The 16,432-nt window shown below is 32.7% G+C and overlaps 1 protein-coding gene across 2 annotated transcripts in view; it reads right to left on the minus strand.

Moving 5' to 3' along the window:
* Nucleotides 1-16,432, minus strand: part of LOC129941363 (protein commissureless 2 homolog) — a 123,224-nt gene that overhangs the window by 43,650 nt on the left and 63,142 nt on the right. The gene's annotated exons all lie outside the window — the stretch shown is intronic.

Consider the following 16,432-nt stretch of genomic DNA (forward strand, 5'->3'; position numbering starts at 1 on the left):
TATATAAAAAAAGAGGCTGGGATGCGACCCACACTGATAACTTCCCATCCCGTCTGTCGATTTGTCTTGCTTAAAAGTTTGTCTATATGTACTCGTATCAATTTTTACCAAATTTGCTCGTATTATTTTTTGTAGATTTTATTTTTTATGAAAAAAACGGACTGTTGGATTTTTATATAAAAATTACTGAATATGGAAAACAATATTTTCTGTGAAATAAAATAAGTTTCAAGCCAATATTTTTAAGTTTTGAAAAGCTATTTGAGTCCAAAGTAAATTTTTACCAAGATTTAGTAATGTTTTTTTTTTAGAGTTTTATTTTTTGTAAAAAAAACTATCAATTCGATTTTTTAAAAATTTTACCAAATGTTGAAAACAATATTTCTTATGAGATAAAATTACTTTGAAGCCAATATTTAAAATTTTGTAAAAGATATTTGAGTCGAAAATCAATTTTTACCAACTTTTATACATTTTTTTTTAGGTTTTTATTTTTTGTAAAAAAACTGTCAATTCGATTTTTTTCAAACTTTAACTGAATGTTGACAACAAGATGTTTTGGAAGATAAAAGTAAATTAAACCCAATATCTCAAAGTTTTGAAAAGATATTTGAGTCGAAAATCAATTTTTACCCACTTTTATAAATTTTTTTTTTTAGGTTTTTATTTTTTGTAAAAAAACTGTCAATTCGATTTTTTTCAAACTTTAACTGAATGCTGACAACAAGATGTTTTGAAAGATAAAAGTAAATTAAAGCCAATATCTCAAAGTTTTGAAAAGATATTTGAGTCGAAAATCAATTTTTACCCACTTTTATAAATTTTTTTGTTAGGTTTTTATTTTTTGTAAAAAATCTGTCAATTCGATTTTTTTTCAAACTGTAACTGAATGTTGACAACAAGATGTTTTGAAAGATAAAAGTAAATTAAAGCCAATATATCACAGTTTTGAAAAGATATTTGGGTCGAAAATCAATTTTTACCAACTTTTATAAATTTTTTTTTAGGTTTTTATTTTTTGTAAAAAAACTGTCAATTCGATTTTTTTCAAACTTTAACTGAATGTTGACAACAAGATGTTTTGAAAGATAAAAGTAAATTTAAGTCAATATCTCATAGTTTTGAAAAGATATTTGAGTCGAAAATCAATTTTTACCAACTTTTATAATTTTTTTTTTAGGTTTTTATTTTTTGTAAAAAACTGTCAATTCGATTTTTCTCAACATTCTTCAAAATGTTGAAAACAATATTTCTTATAAGATAAAATAAGTTTGAAGCCTAAATTTCAAGTTTTTGAAAAGATATTTGAATCGATATTCAATTTTTACCAACTTTGAGTAATGTTTTTTTATAGATTTGTATTTTTTATAAAAAAACTGTCAATTAGATTTTTCTCAAAATTTTACCATATGTCAAAAACATTATTCTTCGTTGCACAAAATTGTTTTTAAGATGAAATTATATTTCAGTCGTAAAATTTTGGAGGTGACAAATTTTTTTTTCAGTTTTATTGATTTAAAAAAAAAAAAACCGTTATATTGATTTTTTTCAAAAAATATACCTGTTTGGTATCATGTTACAATATATTATATAAAATTTAATTCAAGTCTCTAGCGTTTTTGGTTCGTAAGATATTTAGGGTTAACCAAAATTTTCACCTTTTTTTCAAACTGCTATAGTAAAAAAACCACCCACGCAATATTCTTGAGAGCCCTTTCTGCATCTTTCTGCCTTTTTATCTGTATAACAAAATTTATTTGAAGTCGATATCTCTTCTGGTTCTTGAGCTATGGACGACGAAAAAAACGTCGCGAACGTACGGACGTACGGACGTACGGACGTACAAACGTACGTACACACGCACGCACAGACATCTTTCTAAAAATCTTTTATTTCGACTCTAGGGACCTTCAAACGTCGAGAAATGTCAAAATTTTCAATTTGACAAATCGGACCCATTACAATAACTTCCTATGGGAAGTTAACAAAATAATAATCCTAAATGAATCACGCGATTTTTTTTAAAATGTTTATATGTGACATTTGTGACATGTTCGCAAGTTGACTTAAGTTATTAAGTTCAAAAGATTTGATTCATTGTATGATACATTCATGACAACATAATAATAAATACAAAAATTTACGTCGTTTAGAATCGTTCAAGAATATGAAATACATTAACTTAAAGCATCTAAATTCGCATTCTTCGTATTTTAACTATCAAGTCAAACTGAACTCGTGAAATTCGTCACGTAGAGGAGTTAAAAAAACAACAACAATATAATTTCAGAGGAATCACGATGTCTTAATTTAATTAAGTTGAAAGATTCGATTAGAATATACATAGCTCCTGATTTATTAAATTCAGATAGTATCAATAATAATGTGTTAATTGAAATCATATACGAGTCTCAACTATCAGTAAATGATGAATTTGCATAATGTCAACTAAACGAAAATACTGACCAATAGGTTAAAAAGTTCTCATTCAATCAAAATACTTTATGGCAATAAATTAAACAAAAAGTACAATAGACTCATAAACTTAAAGCTCGTAGAATAATATGCTCTTTTTTATTTAAACGACTGATATAGTTAATAGGGTCATTGAGGCGTATACTTGTTTTATTTCGTGTGTAAAGTTATGTGAATGCATCATCAACTTTTGTTTTGTGTAGAATTTACATGCGAACATTCTTGTAAACACCTAAAAGTATGCCAAGAAACTCTTTTAACGATCGTTCAACTTTATAGTTGCACTCATTTCACAATCACAAAAATGCGATTCTTCACTTTAAAACTCATCAACATTATGAATCATGTGCCTACATTTTTTTCCTATCCAACTTCTCATTAGTTATCCTGTGAACTATAATTAACTAAGCAAATCACCCAACACCTTTTTAAATAGGCCTCGAACGCCCATTTTTGTTATTTTTGTTTCATTTCACATCCTTGGGTGTTTTTGAAAATAAATACATAAACGGATACTTCACGCTGTTTAATGCCAAACCCAATGTATGAGTGTCAATTGAATTAGCCGGCCTCCCTTAATATCGTGCGCCACAGTTTGTGGCTGGTTTGTCGGGCCCCACCTCGTTATGCTCGGTATATAAATTCAACTCTAGGGCTAATCAGCAAATTGCGTGGATGGTAGATGTCAAAGATTTAACAAATGGCAAGCGTGAATGAAAATGTTTAACAATACTCGTACACCGCGCGGTGTTGTACATAACAGTACAAACTTACTCTTGTTCTATTGTACAATTTACTGTGATTTGTGGGGCTTTTTTGACAGTTTCTTGTTTTAATGATATAATAATATGCCAAAAGTATAATGAATAATAACGCCATCTACATTTTCTTCAAATGCGTTCAATTTTTCCGTAGGTTTGTTCCTTTAGCAATCAAAAAATTTAATAACCGGAAAATGTACCCACTTAACGTAATATTGCAAAAATATGAACACGGCGGCGGCAGTGACACGCCATCTTTTTGTTTACAACTTTGTCAGTTCATTAAACTTTTCTATATGTCTCTCTTCCCCTAATGTATTGCAGCGCCACCCGTGGTTGGATCAGTTTTTGTTGCTTCTGTCAGAGGGTGTTTCGTATTTTCTAAACACGAAACTTTACAGTCATAAAAGAATTTTTCCATTTGCAGCCCTCATTCATGTCCATAATAAAGTGGTTTTATAGCTAATTTTATATCTCAATTATTATTTTAATTTAGCTAAAAACCACTAACTATAAAAGCACAAACAAAAGGAAGACTGCACAAAATAATATATTGACAGGATGGGTAGGATAGGATCTGGGATCTAGGATGCGGATTGCAGTCCTAAAAATAAAAATGCGAACTTAATTCGTAGAGATATGGACTTTTCATACATTTGGCAGGAAAGTGTGGTGTCCTTTCGTTTCTCGTGTATAGTCTGGATTCTGGGAGCGAGTTGTGTGGTAAAGTGAACTTAATTTCAAATGACATTTCCCCAATAATTAGTTTATTAAATTAAAATCACTTTTTGACCAAATTTCCTGCCGCCTGCAATAAAATTTTATTTAACCTATTTTATATTAAGAGACAGAGAGACAGAGGGAGAAAGCCGCAGTCCCGCCGTACGTCCTATTGAATGCAAAAAGGGTGAACAGGAAAGAAGAGAGAGATTGGTAATTTTAAAATAATGTCAAAATTAATTTTAACGCAGTTTGCTGAAAGCGTGGTTTTCGAAATTTTTTATTTGCAGTTGTTTTATTTTGTTGATTATTTTTGTCGTGAATTTTTGTTTGGTTTTAGTTTTTTATTTTATTTAAACAATTTGGAGGGTTAGGTTTTTGAAGTTGGTCACGATACTTAAAAAAAGTGTTAATTGGGAATGGTTTTTGGAAAATTAGTAGAGACAGTTTGTTTTTGATAATTGTTCATTCAGGCAGCTATCGGAAATTAACTCTAATGAATTGAAAAATAAACTCGGTACTCCTAATTGAAGATTGAATTGATTTGATTATACGTTTGCTGTTTGAATACAAAACGGTTTTGAAATGAAAAAAAGGAAATTGGTAGTTTCAGAGTTTGGAATAAATTAACTACTTTCTAGTTTTTATATTAATTTGGTAAATACTCATTTTTTTTAAACGATCTATAAATCGACTCTAATAAAAGAGCTTGGACTTCCTATAAAAATTGTTAACGTCCTTGAATATAATTGTAAAAAAATTCAACGTGATTTAAGTTATTAAACCAAAAAATTCCTTTGTACGTGACGTCTTTTCACAAATTTTGTTTAATGGCTTTTGTTTTTTTGATGAAATTTTAGTTTATGGTTTTAAATTTGTTTGATGATAAAACTGGTCATAAATTTCAAGTGACGTTAATTGATATCTTCAATTTATGATTTTGATCGGATTTCACAATTTTTTGTGTTTTTTTTTTAAAGTTATTTTACATAAGAAGAACAATTAACTTTTGTTTTGATGAAGGTATTAGTAATGCAATAGCATATTATAGTCAGGGTTATTGAAGTTGTTGGTATACGTAGAAAATTTAGTGTATTTTGTATAAATGAGATCATTGTACACCTTACATCAAAAATAGAATAGTTGCTACTATTTCGTTTTGTTTTTCACAATTGATATAATTAAAAGAGTTTCCGTTTAGAATAATTCGCTATTTGGGCAGCTGTCACCTTAGAAGCTGTCATCTTTCAACATTTCAAAAGTAACGTTATTACTACAAAAATGGTAAAAAGTCATGAGTCTTAGGTACTCCTACTTTCCCGCGGTGAACATCGCGTGAAAAGTGGAAAGTTTTTGGGGCTGGCAAACTAAGATGCCAGCTCTCGCCCTTGGCCGTCAAACAAAGGATCTGTTCTTTCAGTTTGAAGGTCATTCGTCAGGATGACTTCCTGACCTCGTAAAGAAAAATCTAGACTGATGTACTGTTGATAATCCACGCAAATGAATTAAGGTTTTAAGAACAGCGAACTTCAACTATTCTTCTGGAATGTTAAGTTCCTCGAGAAGAAGAATTAGCGGAGGCCCTTGACTGCTATAAGGTAGGCATCCCCATCCAGGAAATGCGTAGGATGGGCCGGGCAAAAGAGGATAAAACTGCGATATCTAGTATGTTGAATGCTACCGAAAATATCAACAACAGCTATTTGTATGCGACTTTACCATTGGTACTAGGCTTAGGCAACAAGTCTAGAGATACAGGTACATCAACAAGCACCTCATAACTTTTCGCAACAAGATCAAAATATTCAAAGTTAGCTAAATATACGTACACGACCCCACAGTAAAGAAGGATGACAACAATAATGATATGTTCTCGAGGTCTTTAACAAAATATATTCGTAGAGCCCCATACTCTCCGATGTCAAACTTATCCGTTGGTGCAGAATGACGATGGAAAATACATGCTGCTCTATCAGGGTCGGAAAAGATCTCACCGATGCATTTGATGTCAAAAAAGGTATACAAGGCGATGCACTGTCATACGACTTCTTCAATATAAATCTGGAAAGAATTGTGCAAGACTCAACCGTCAACACTAGAGGCACAATCTTTCAAAGGTCCATCCAATTACTCAGAAACGCAGATGATATTGACATAATTGGAAGATCAAAGCGTGATGTAAGTGGAGCGTTTTTTGAGCATTGCGAAGGAAGCGGAGAAGATGGGTTTAGTGTCAATGAGGGCAAGACCAAGTATATGTTGTCATCAAAAAAGGACACTGAACGACGACGTATTGGACAAAACGTCACCATGGACAGCTATAACTTTGAGGTAGTTAAGGAGGCACCGCTATTAATACAGACGACGACACCAGTGCTGAAATCAAACGAAGAATAACTCTTGCAAATCGCTGCTTCTTTGGACTTAGAAGGCAATTGAGAAGTAAAGTCCTCTCTCGAGCATCTAAAATTACCATCTATAAGACAGTCATCATCCCGGTTCTCATTTATGGAGCCGAGGCCTGGACCCTGTCAAAGAAAGATGAGAGCGTCTTAGGATGCTTCGAGAGAAAAATTCTCCGGGTGATTTCTGGTCCCGTACGTATAGATGGAGAATGGAGAAGAAGATATAACGACGAACTGTAAGGGCTGTACAGCGGCACCGATCTAGTTAGCAGAATTAAAGCCCAACGGCTTAGATGGCTAGGTCAACGCTCCAGCCCATAAGGTCTTCGAATCCAATCCCGAGGGACGGCGCAGTAGAGGAAGACCGCGACTCAGTTGGCGCACCCAGTTGGGAGAGGACCTCAACCAACTTGGCGTGCGAAACACCTTAAGTAAGTAAGTAAGTAACTTTCCAATCAAATTTTCATTGAAGTTGCCTTAATTGGAAGGTAATTTTCGTCGTCATGCATGTCGACGTTTGGAAATTCTAATGTCATCAGAGTAAATTAAAACAGATGAGTGTTTTATAATAGAAGGTAAGTCGTTAACGTACAAAATAAACAGTAAAGGTCCTAAGTGGCTACCTTGTGGTACGCCAGAGTTGGTATAAAAATATGATGACCACTGATTCCTAAAAACTACGCTGTATGATCTAAAGCCTTGGGATTTAAGTTTTGAAGTTAATGTTTATGGCACAATTTATCAAAGGCTTATTGAAGTCTGTGAAGACACAGTCGATTTGTTTCCGTTTTTCAAACGAATCTAAATAAGAAGAGCTTAAATGAAAGCGGTTAGTAACTGTTGACTTATTTTTAACAAAACCATGTTTACTGTCACAAATTATAGACTTACAATTAAACGATATGACTTTACAAATAATGGATTCAAATAACTTAGGGATGACGGAGAGTTTCGTAATAGGACGATAATTTTGTATCAATGAACTACTTAGTCATCGATTTATAGACCTTTTCCGACATATTCGGAGCTCAGGCTTCTAAGGAATGGTTATGCTGGTACCCGCCCTTGGAGCTCAAACAAAGGACCTGATCCTTCAGGTTGAAGGTCATGCGTCAGGGTGAATTACTGACTATCACAAATGATAGACTTAAAATTAAACGATATGATTTTACAAATAATGGATTCAAATAACTTAGGGATGACGGACAGTTTTGTATCAATTACCAATTAGGTTGAACTACTTAGTCAACACCTTATAGACCTTCTTCCACATATTCGGAGCTCAGGCTTTTAAGGAACGGTTATGCTGGTACCCGCCCTTGGAGCTCAAACAAAGGACCTGATCCTTCAGGTTGAAGGTCATGCGTCAGGGTGAATTACTGACCTTGTAAAGAAAAAACTAGTTGCGAAGCACTAACTCAGCTCGAAAACGGACTGATTTACTGTTGACAACCCTTGCAAACGATTTAAGGACAACGAACTTCTGATATGCACGTGAAATGTAAGATGGGCCGGGCAAAAGAGGATACAAATCTGCGATATCAAGTGACAGTTACCGAGAAAACCAACAACGCTTATTTGGATGCGGATTTACCATTGGAACTAGACTTAGGCAGGTTTGAGCTATAAGTGCATCAACGAGCGCCTTATGACTATTCGCATCACGCCCTAGATCCCACAGAAGAGAAAGATGAAAACACCAAGGTTTTGTTCTTCGAGGTCTTGGACAAAACATACAAGCAGTGTCCTATAGCTACGATATTAAAATTGTTTTGGGAGATTTCAACTACAACACTTTCGATAACGGGTACTGGTTAATAGATTTTGCTGCGCGTAGAAGCTTCTTGGTAGCCAGTACGCGTTTTCCACACTTCAACATCCATAGAGGAACGTGAAGTTCCTTAGATCAGTCTACCGCTAACTATATTGACCACATAACGGTCGACGCTAGGTACGCTTCTGGCATTATGGTTGTCCAAACTTTCCGAAGAGCTAACTCGACTCAGACCACTACCTCGTAGGTAGCTCTTAGTGATTCCCGACCTAAGGAATATACTGGAAGACGATACGACGTCGAACCGTTACAATCGCAAGAGATCGTCAAATCCTTCTCCGACCGAGTCACAAGTAACCTCTTTTAAAGTTCTCTTCCGCTAACACAATATATCGCAAACCAGTGGCAATATTGCGAAGATGCAATCAGAGGTTTCTCTGTGATGTGCTGGGTATCAAAAAGCCACTTACAAGAAACCTCTAGTTTGATGAGGAATTTCGGGCACCCAAGCACGACCTCTATGATTAGAAAAGGAGAGAGTAACACCGGCTTTTCAGCATTAAAAACATGCCGTCGAATAATTTGAGAGGTTCAAAAGCAGATATGAACTTCGAAAGTTTTATAAACAGGTGAAATTAAGTTCACAAGTACATAAATCTCGAATCAAAGAAAGTGAAGGAACAAAAGTGGAAACATTATAGTGAAACCGCAGTCAATGCTGAGAATATGGAAGGACCACTTCTGAAGACTGTATAACGGTGACGACGAACAGAATTCAGCTAACAGGCAAAATGATTCATACAATACAGACGAAAGCCAACAATCCCGTCTTCCCGACTTAGACGAAGTAAAGATTGCCATATCTAAGCTGAAGTCTAACAAAGCCGCTGGCCGGAGTAGATGGCTTGATTGCTGAGCTCTTTAAAGCAGCTGGATAGAATTTGGTTAGGAGTATGCACAAACTTATCTATACGATTTGGTCGGAAGAAAGAGGAATATAGCCTCAGTATTGTTTGCCCGATAATGAAAAAAGGAGACCCTCTTAACTGGACCAACTATAGAGGAATCAGTCAATTTAACATTGCTTACAAAATCTTCTCTTCCGTAATATTTTTTTAAGACCAGGAATGTCTACAATCCATCAAATATTTGCATAACGGCATATCCTGGAAACAACCCAAGAACATCAAATCGACACCCACCATCCCTTCATCGATTTCAAGGCCGCATATTACAGCATCTACAGGACGAGCCGTGTCAAGTTTTGGCATCCCTGCCAATCTCGTCCGTTTGGGCAGAATTACAGAACAGAACCCCTCGATGTCAAAAAAGGCTTTAGACAAGTTGATGCGCTGTCATGCGATTTTCTTAACATAGTCCTTGAAAGAAAAGTTCAGAGTTCCGAAGTCAACACCAGAGGCACTATCTTTGAAAAGTCTGTCTAATTACTGGTATTGACATAATTGGATTAAGTACCCAGCGTGATGCCAATGGGGCAAAAATAGGTTTAACGGTCAATGAGGGCAAAACAAAGTACAAGCTACCATCAAGAAAGGACCTAACACACCACTGCATCGGTCAAAAACGTCACCATAGATAGACGTAACTTTGAGGTAGTCAAGGACTTCGTCTACCTAGGCTTCCCTGTAAACGCAGAAAACTACACCAGCGCTGAGATCAAACGAAGAATTACTCTTGTTAACCGCTGTTTCTTTGGGCTAAGAAATCAAAAGTCCTCTCTTGAGGGACTTAAGTGTCGCTATATAAGACCTGCTATACGGTGCAGAAGCATGGATTATAAAAGCACCTTTGGTCGGTTCTAGAGAAAAGTTCTATGTGCTTTCTAAGGTCCCGTATGCATTGAAGATTAGTGAAGGAGTAAATTAAACGACGAGCTGTACGGGCTGTACAGCGATGAAGATTCAGCCAGAAGGAAAAATTCCAAAAACTAAGATGGCTGGGTCATGTAGACCGCATGGAAACCAATGCTCCGGCCCGGAAAGTCTTCGAATCAACACCCACAGGACAGCGCAGTAGAGGAAGACCGCGGATCAGGTGGCGCGCACAAGTGGAAAGTGACTTCACCTTACTTGAAGTGCGCAACTGGCGACATCTAGATTGGGACCGAGCTAAAAGGAGAAGTTTGTTGGATGAGCCCCTACTTCACACAGGATTATAGCGCCATCTTAAGTTAGTAAGTTCAAATTCTTTTCGGATTTCTACATTGTTGTTTAAAAGGTTAAACAATTTGTATTCGTAAGGAATTGATGTCGTACAGCAGTGTAGTTTGTCTTTGTTTTTGAAAATATCGCTTGAGGGCGCTTCAGCGGTAAGAATAAAATCCACCACAATGCTACACTTCTCCTAGCCCAAAAAAAAAGAGCCATCTCTGTATTTGGAATGAAGTTACAACGTCTATTTTCAAAAAAGTTGTCGTATTAAATTTAAAAGTAAGAACATTATTTTTAATAGAATTGATGCCATCATAAAGCAGCAATTAAAAACATATAACATTAAAAATATAAAATAAATTCTTGTTTTCCTATTAAAAGTATTACGCGCTACTGGGTAATTAAGTCTGACCCACCTTATTCTTCCACAACATGTTATTACATTGTATTGTATGTTAAAAATATTAAACTTAAAGATTTAAACCGTCAATGGCGGCTGCGGCGGCGGCGTCTGGTTCTATTTGACATTCTCTAGTAATTGTATACTTTTAAGCATTAAATCAATTTAATTTGCATTTTTACAACGCTATTCATTTGTCTCGCCATTTAGAATAATAACATTTTTAAACGATCCCTCGTTAAAAAACAAAACTAAAAAAAAATAATACTATTTATAAAACTCGATCAATTTAAATATTAATTAAAACAAAATTGTTTTTGCGCGCATACATGGCAAGAATGCTCAACTAGATCTTTACGTCATGTTATATACGTAATTTGTTTATCATATCCATTATTTTATTATAATCATAAACCAGCGAATCAGTTGTCAAATGTATTTTTATGTTTTCTTTTTTGTTATTTTGTTTATCACAGACTCCACAAATACGAATATTATTGTAAAGATATCATTTTATTTAAACAAATATAATATTTTAAGAATTTGTTTTTTGATTTTTGAGATTAAGTTAGATTTTGTGTCAAATTTGTTTTATGTCAATCATTGACAGATCACCATTTTATAAAAACTGACAGAACACGTGCTATTAAGAGATTTTCGTTTATTACTAATTAGCTTTTTGATTTTATTTTTTAATTGTTTTGTTTATAAATCTTTGAATACAAAAATTATGTATATTTTTTTTATTAGTTTAGAGCAAATGTGAGAAAAAATTAATTTTTAAATTATACCGTTAACTGGTTGTTCAGATTATTATATGGTTTAATAATGTTGTATAATTAGATTAAAAAATATGATTATGATGATAAGATCTTTAATGACAAGTAATCAGTGATGGTATCTTGTTTATTTTGTTCGTTCTTTTTATAAAAACAGCTTTATATGAATATTGTAAAGTTCTAATATGCGTATTTTAAAATGTTTTATATTGTTTGCTTCAAAAGTTAAAAATAAACGTAATTTTGTTTCGTTCCTTTGAAGATTTTTATTGTTTTAAAAACTCGACGATAACCTGTATTCTTTTTGAAGTAATGTGAAAATTTAAGTGTCATAAGGCCATTTTTGACATTACTTCCCTGTGCTCGTTCTAAATTTCTTTGATTCTTTTGAATATAATACAACTTTTGGTAAAACAAATAAGATCATGTGACTTAAAAAAATTGTAGGTCGAACAAAACCTCAATTTAATCTTAAGTTGAACTTTATAAATTTAAACTGTCATTTATTTGACAATTAACTTAAATTTAAGACCTTTAAAAAACAGTCGTAAGAACCAAAAATAATCGTAAAACAAGAGAACTTGTTTATGATTATTTTGTATGTGATAGGTACTTTATTTTCGTTAACTGACAACCCTCGATATGTCACTGTCACTTTAGTTGCAATTTCAAAATTTATAGCACGTTCAATGCAACAAAATTTAATAAATAAAATGTATTTAAAAAGAATCAGCATCATAAAAAAATAAATATAAATTTTCAAGCAAAAAATATCACTCAAAAGATTCGAGTATTAATTTATTCAAATAACCAGAATTAATTAGAATGAATTAAGAATTCATTTTAGATAAAATTTTAACCTGTTACGGTTATTAACACTTTTTTGAATAAACAAAACCAAGTTCCACCAATCGAATTTATAATTAAAAATATTATTAACAATCTGGTTATATCTTGTTTGTTTTAAGTTATTATCTATTTTAAAAAAAAAAGTAGTGTCAAAGTAACACAAAATGTGGTGATTGGAATGTCGAAATAATTTAGTTCCAGAATATGTACATAAAGAAATTCAGTATTTAAAATTCAAATTAGAATAGAAATCTCCTGCATTTGACAGGTAAATTTAAACCGGAAATAGATTAGTTAGCTATTAGCTCATGCAGCTTGGATCTTTTGTTCAGCATCTTTTGGTAAAAATCAGAAACCTGAAGATCTTGTCTGGGAATCAAGTCACACTGTATCAGGAAATCCCGCAACGCATATGACATAGTCAAGTGAGACAGGATTTAAAAAAAACATATAATCGAAATCTCGTTGCGCTTAACTTATGGCGTCTTCGATTGATGAACTCAGATTTCCTTCGTCAAATGAATTATGAAATCAGAGAATTCTTTATATTTTTGTGCCTGGTAATGCAAATCTTGTTTAATTGATAACTGTCAATTCTTTGACGTTTTCAATAAAATGAAGATATCCTACGTTTTATTGTAAGTGTCATTTCCCCTTAAAGACATCCAATACTGACGTTATTCATATGTCACATATGAAAAGTCAAAAGAAGCTGTTCCTTTATTTTGATAACGAAATAGAATTTGTTTTAATACTCTTAAAGTAAAATTGCAAAACTATTTTTGACACTTGTTTTAAGACTTCATAACATAAAAACATTCAAAATTCATTTATTTTTATTTAGAACCTAAAGGCCCAACTATAATAGGCATAAGCTAGCGTATGCGCGCATAAGTAAACGTGCGAATACAAAGAATCTCAATACGAGTGAACATAATGGAGTCTAGCTCCGTTTCGTTCAATTTTTCTCAGTTTCGTTAACTTAAGCACACTTAAGCAAGAGCGATCCCAGTCGCTCGCCGCATAAGTAAAATCTGACATTTAGATACGTAAGCAAAATTGCATTATGGCTATGCAGTAATTTCGCAAACTTAAGTGAATTATCGTTGGGTTTTTGACATAAGCTTATGTTTGCTTATACTTATTATAGTTGGGCCTTAAGAAGAATCAACAAATAGAATTCAAAATTGTCGGAATTCATAAATGGCCGTCGATAGTTGACAAGAACTCTTTTTTTAATGACATTTCATAATTTAAAATGGAGTCAACGATTTGGCTGCGTTCAATCTCAAAAAATACATTTTTGTTCAATTCTTAAAATACGAGTATAAAAGGACAGTTTGTTTAACATATTTCTGACTTTTAAGGAACCTAAAAACGATTTCAGATATTCATATATTTTGGTCCACGATTGAATTATTAAAATTATCCATCGAACATTTTATTTTACAGAAATGTTCGACGTCGAAATCTAAATAACTGTTTGCTTTTTCTGAAACCGTTCATAGTTGTATCACATTTTGTGTTTCTATCCAATTCTTTTGATAATGTATTTGAAATTTTCCCATATCCATAATAGCCTATCCAGTACGAAATTGAACGCAACCATATTGAAACTGTCAACGAATGTGTCTAAATTAGAAAGCTTCCAACGATATAAGTGATTCAAAGGTAAGGAAACTTTCAACTATTTGCCAGTTGCCAACAATAGGTCAGGTTCAGACGACATAAGGGATTTGAAAGTAAGGCAAGTTTCAAGTATCTGATTGGCCAGATGCCAAAAAATTGACTATAAAGTTAGTCAAGAAAAATCTCCCGAACTATCAAGTTAAGTCCACTTATGCGAAAATGACAGGTAATCATGATTTTTCAATTAACTGAGAGATGAACTTTATTACTCTATGAATTATTTATTTTATGCAAAATTGCATTAAATGTTTTGTGTGAAAAGGTTCATTGTCAAATTGTGAAAGGAATAAGTTACATTTCTTTACAATACAATATACAAATGGTGCTGGATTTGTAGCTTGTCTGAGGAGTGTTTGTTTGGCAATAATGCTTTTTTTTGTTTTTCCACAATCAACATAAGGTAGAAGTTTCTGAAGTAAGTTTCCAAGTGTGAAATGTATGACACTTGAAAAAGTAACTAGTTGCCATGGTCAAAATGTACGTTCAAAGCATGCAGTTGACTGCTAATGAAGTCCCTTATGTTGTCTAAACCTGCCCATTGCCTTTTAAATAAGGCAACTTTATTGGAAAGTGGACTGGAAAGTAAGTAAAAAAATATCCATTACTTTCAAGTCAGCTGTTCTAATGTCAAAATGTCAGCTGATCATGGTTTTTCACTCAACATAGAGTTGAACTTTATAACTTTGTAATTTATTTATTTTGTCCACAGTTTTATTAAACGATTTATGTGAAAGGGTTTTTTCTCATATTAAAAAAGGAAATAACTTACGATGGCTTGTTTTTTGTAGATAAAAATATAGTTGATACTTTCTGCAAATTTCAAATTTATGACATTTAAAAAACTAACTGCCTTGCTCTTATTATGCGTTAAAAAAATGCAGTTGACAGCAAATTTTAATCAATTACATGTGTCGTCTGAATCTGCCCCTTAAGCCCAGTTTCCAATACATACTCTGCTTAATCATTCAGTAAGCTGTATTTTTTAAATTATGCTCAGAACTGTCAGTTAAAAAATTTATATAAATGTCTTAAACTCGTGAATACGTTTAATTATGCGTGATAGTATTGCCAGAAAAACGAATTGTTATGGCTATGACGAACTTTTTAAACTGTCACATGTCGTTTCTAAGTCATATGTCAAATTTGTTATGCATCTGTCAAGGTCTCACAACTCCTAGTTTTACGTCATACAAACATGACTATAAAATGAATGCCCCCAATTTCTAATAAAGTTTAACCATCTTCCAATAAGTTGAAGTGAGTTAATCACTGCACATTTTCCACAATTATAGAAAGATTACAACTGACCCTAACTTACCTAACTTCAATATTTACATTTTATGAATAAGTATCCAAATGTTAATTATTATCTTCAAAACTTGAATTGAATAAACAATTATCATTTCGCTATTACACAAATGAACGATGACCAATGACATTCTAAAGATTTATAAACTTTTTGTAAAAAAAAGAACAACACTGAGTCTAACGTTTTGAAGACTAAAATGAACAAAGTCTATAAATATATGGGGTCAGCTTATGTTATGCCTTTAAATGCCAATTATTTTTAATGGCAAGACATTTCATATTGAAAATTCTATTTAGCAATAAAAATACTAAAAGCCGGCATTTCTTAAATTATAATTGAAAAATTCAATGTGTCAAATTTTAAGTGTACAGAACTAGGCGCAGTAAGGTTTTTTTCAATATCAAGTTTGTTTCGTTAAAAATATGAGCAGATTGTTTCTAAATATTTACTTTCTTCCACTATTATATTCTGCACGTTGTTTATACAAATCAGATCTTTAGTGTTTTTAGGAATATACAAAATTTTCACCAACTTGTCATTTTTAAAAACAAATATAGGCTTGTTCATGTTCATACCTAATCTTTATTCAGATGTTTTTCTCAACACCACACTTTCTTTCATTTCAAAGCATAATTATTGTTTTTTTGTTATTTTTGAAAAATAAATAATAATAAAATAGCATCACACTAAAACATAACAATTTGTCACTCGTGTAAATCCATTGGCAAATGTCAATAAAAGATCTGTTTGATAACTTTACAACCGCACTTTTGGTAAAAGAAACATAACTTTATTACACGTTTTTGTGTGTTTAGTTTGGAATGGAAATATTTTTCAATTACTCATTACCTCAAGATCGCACTAGAAGTCACATTTTCGCACTTAACTGTTACTAAATTGTAATTTTCCTTTTATTTGACATTTTACTAAAAAATTGCGTTCATACTTTTATAAGATATCAAAATGACGCAGATTGCATTTCAAAACTAAAACATTGTTAACCGCCCTTATCGCACTTCACCGCAAGTAGGTAGCTACACCACTCGAATGACGTTTAAAAAACCACTCAAACTTTGACCTAGTTTTCAATTTCAAAGTCA

The sequence above is a fragment of the Eupeodes corollae genome, chromosome 1 (genome assembly GCF_945859685.1).
Source record: "Eupeodes corollae chromosome 1, idEupCoro1.1, whole genome shotgun sequence".
In the NCBI taxonomy this organism is placed as follows: domain Eukaryota; kingdom Metazoa; phylum Arthropoda; class Insecta; order Diptera; family Syrphidae; genus Eupeodes; species Eupeodes corollae.